The sequence below is a fragment of the Chenopodium album genome, chromosome 19, assembly GCF_948465745.1.
Source record: "Chenopodium album chromosome 19, dcCheAlbu1.1, whole genome shotgun sequence".
NCBI lineage: Eukaryota > Viridiplantae > Streptophyta > Magnoliopsida > Caryophyllales > Amaranthaceae > Chenopodium > Chenopodium album.
Window position 1 is genome coordinate 18455505 of NC_137852.1, and position 4441 is coordinate 18459945.

A 4441-nucleotide genomic window follows, 5' to 3' on the forward strand; every position below is an offset into this window, starting at 1 on the left:
ATAGGCGGAGAAAATTGCAGCCGCATACTTTTGATAAGATAGGCGGAGAAATTTGAAATGCAAAAATTTGAAAGCTCAAACACAAGCGCAAAGTAATAAAACCGACTCAGTCGGTGCATTCATAAAAGATTTCCGTCCAACCAAACGGCTGGATGGATCAATTGTTATCAAATATTGTTTGCAAGACCCGGCTCCTCAGCCGGTAAAAATACAAATATACTCGGCACGCAGGCCGGAAAAACAAAGTGTTTGGCATACTGCCGCAGAAAAACCAAGGCTTGGCGCACAGCCGCTGAAGCTACTGCCCTGCAGGCGGCCCTTCCTGGTTCCTCTCGCCCTCCTCAAGGATTTCAACGTCTGGAGCTTCTGGAGTTTCAGGCTCCGGTTGTTCCGTCTCAGCCCAGGCGAGGAAGGACTCAGGCTCTGGCTCACCTCTCTCTCGCAAGTAGACGACTTCGTCAGCATACTTGTGAGCCAGGGCCCAGACGCCGTAATCCTTTCCAGGATTCAAGGCATCCCAGGCGATCTTCATCATGGCCTCATTATCGGCGGCCATCTCAGCAACCAGACGGTCTTGCTCCGCCTGGAGGGTTGCTCGGAAGTTCTCCTGAGCTTTAGCCGCCGCCTCCTCCATCTGGGATATCTTCTTCTTCAGATCAGCATTCTCTGAAGAAGCTCCTTGAAGAGCCTGGAGGTTATCTTGGGCCTTCTGGAGGTCCTCCTTCAACTTAGGGAGGTCCACCTCCGCCTGCTTCTGGGCCGCCTCTGCAGCCTCGGCCCTCTGGTTGGCCGCCTGCAGTGCCGCCTCCAGCTCTTGAATTTTGGCCGCCTGCGTCATTTCGGTTGCTTTAGTTTCAAGGTCGTTAATTATTGTTGAATGTAAAGCAACATCATTGGCAATGGAGGCGGACTCCTTGGCCCGTCTTACCTCATCCCGTTTGCGGGTGTAAGGGCGCTTGAGACCGTCTACCCGCAGCAAGGCCTACAAAAAATAAAGGTTAAGGATGCAGACGGGAAAGAGTGTGGAAATAGCCATTGAAAAAATTGGTTAAGTGTACTACCTCAGCCAGAAGGGTGACGATGCGTTCAAGATTGAACGTCTCAATCCCTGGGATAGCATCCTTATCCCGTTTGCCTACAGCGTCTAGCATGGCCCTGGCATGCCTCTGGACGTCTGGCCAGCGAGGCGATTGATCTGCATCACAATCAGCGTCAGACTGAGTTATTAAAGCAGCGCCTATCTGGTTCCGACCGTCTGAGGATGACGTCTGCTGGGAGTGTGATTTCACTCGCAGCGGCCATCCCAGCTCAGGCGGGGATTCAAAGGGGTTCTTACCTGCAGAGCCGGCCAGGCGGGAGCCGCTGGCAGCCGTTGAGCGCCCCCCGGTTGCAGGAAGAGGCTGGGCCAAGTCTAGGCCAAGAGAGCCTGACACCTGCTCATTCCTCCCTCCTATTCTCATTTGCCTCCCAGGCGGGGCAGTAGGAGTAGCAGAGGAGGCGGCCTTTTTAGAGGACTTGCTTGGGTTTGAGACGGGGGTCTCCTCCCTAGCCCGTTTGAGATTCCTCTCAAACGTCTTGTCCACCTTGCCTCCCTGAAAATACAACAACTTAATGTCAGCAGACGACGTGAGGAAACTTTGAAAGTTAACTCAAAAGCAGCCCAGGCGTTTACCTTGGCCCTGAGCTCACGCGCCTGGGCTTCCGCCAAATCTCGGCGGATCTGGGCAGAGGACCGTCTGGGTGTCTTCTCTTCGGGCAACATGTTTAATGCTTCTCCTGCAAGGTCAGACGGAAAACAGTTAGAACATTAACAAGAAATTCATTTCCGACACAAAAGTACCCCAGACGGAAATGATTCAGGCGCATACTTCTATCAAACATGTGCCCTAGCCCGCAGGCGGCTAGGAAGCACTCGTCCCTGAACCAGGCGCTCTTTGGGATCCAATTCTTTGGAACCTTTATTACTTCCCAGGTTGACAGGGTTGCGTCTGTGAGGCCGAAGAGATCAGCCTCAATTATTTTGTCGAAGTCCTCATCCGGAATTCGAGGAAGACAGCACTTCCGACCCATAAGGTCAGGCTTCTTATTGTACAGACGGAGCTCGTGGTTCTCCCGTCTGGTGGGAGCCGTGCACAGGTAGAACCTGTGTTTCCAGCCGTCGAATTTGGAAACCTTATCCAAGGTCATCATGTATTGGGGGAGTGTGGACAGAGTATACCACGCTCTGAACCCGCCTGGGTTGCGGCTGAGATAGTGCATCTTGGCAAACGCTTCCCAGCCGGGGTGAACCCCTTGGAATTCACAGGCGGCAACGTACCCCAGAATGTTTGCCCAAGAATTGGGGGAAAGTTGCCAGACTCCGAGGCCGTAGCCTCTCAAAATTGCCTTCACCGCCTGGTGAAGGGGGAAGCGAAGACCTGCCCTGAACGCCGCCTCGTAACAGCCGAAGTAGCCGTCTGCGTTGCGTTCAGTGTCCTCCCAAGAAATGGTGCCGTCTAGGGGAGGCACCCTTATCCTCCACCCGTCTCCCATTGGGTGGGCTTTCAGGAAATTTGGAAGATTTTTCTCCATCAGGTCAATGTCTTTTGAGGAGACGTGGATTTTGAAGGGATCATCTTTCTCCTTCCACGTCTTCCTCTCTTCTTCCTCACTATCCTCAAGCGGGGGAAGATCGTCACTGCTTTCAGAGGAAGAGATGTCAACAACCCTTCTCGTCTCCTCCCCTGATAAAGAAAGAGAAACTGAGGCAGCCTCTTCCCCGCCTTGGTCATTGTCTTCTTCCCCGCTTTGGTCGCATTCCTCCAAAAAGGAATCAGGAGGAGTTGGGGGACCGCGCGGAGGGGACCTTTCTGGAGCCGTCTGGTGTCCAGAGCCAGACGCCTCCCCCTCAGACGCTTGTGCGCCTGAGTCGTCGCTCCTATAATTTGGATCTCGTGCCGTCTGCATAGTCCGAGCCATTGTGTCCTGCACAGACGCGCAGATGGTCGGAATCCAAGCATGAGGGTGGTCCCAACACCCTGAGACGGCACTACCAGTCCTAGACTCAGCCGTCCCTGGTGAACGGCTGGATCCTATCCTAGGCTGTGCCGTGTGTGTTGGTGATGAATCCATTTATTGTAAGGAATATATACAAACGGAAAAATGAAAAAAGAGCTGAAAGAGTCAGAGACGGTACCTTTAGATTTGATATCTGAAGGTAGACGGTTCCGCCTGTGTTGGTGCGTCTGGGTTTCTTCAAATATGCGCCTGACTCAGACGGATGACTTCTGTTCTCTCTTTCAAGATTCTAAGTTTACTCTGAAATTTTTGTGAAGTGTGGCAAGATTCTGAGGGTAAACGGCTATATATAGAGGGTGAAAGGAGGGGCAACTCCGTAATTTACCCAGAAGTTAAACAATAATTTTTTAGCGGTAAATTTACCATCGTTCAGCGAGTGACATGTGTCACAGATGCCACGCGGATTGCCACGTCACATCTGTGAGGGGCAAATGTTTAGGGTATTTTTACCCCGCCATGTGGCCTAATCGGAGGGCGACACATGTCAGCCCAAGGATAGTCCAAAGTGGACCATTCCCCGCTTGACACGTGTCATCCCAGATATTTGGGAAAATGTCGGCCTTCAGGCCCAAATCCCGAGAAAGCCGTAGAACGGCGCAGCCCACCAATGATTAGGGTTTGATACCCTAATCAGGGGCACAATTCCCAATGACCCTATAAATAGGGAGATTCCCCTCTTTTGGAGGGCAGGTTCACATTTCAAGGAATTCATTGAAAACCGTCCCTTTGATAGAGACAACTGAGCTTGGAATCCAAGCAGATCCCCGCCTTAATTTCCGCACCTTTTACTCTACTTCAAGTTACTAACTTGAGCGTTGGAGGTGGAGCACCATCCAACCGGTGTCTCCGTTAATTTTGCAGGTACAGAGCCGGCAGGATCAGTCTTCGAGTTGTAACTCTCCCGAGGGACAAAAAACCCCAAAACAATATGGATATTGCATGCTTTAATTTCTATATAATAATTGTGGTGTATGTCAATGTTCATTCAAAGTATAGTAAGACATATTTACAACTTTGATGGAAAATTAGAAAGAAATACTTATTTTCCTATGGGCTTATACTTGTGATGAAAATATTGAAAACATCGATTTAATAACATGTTATGAATCATGTAAGAAGAGTTCTTGAAGAATTTATATACGACGTCTTTAAATAATCAGCCCTACAAATTTTTGAATATTATAATCATCAAACTCTTGAAAATTTTATGTGACTACATCATTGACATCTCAACCTGAAGTTTGAGTATATAAGAGTTAGTGAGATTTACTATTTGTATACATAGAAAAATTATCGTGTACTTAATTATGAAACTTCTAAAGAAACGGGATACTTATAAGTGAGACTGTTTCTTATGGTCCAGAAGAACCATGATTAATGTATA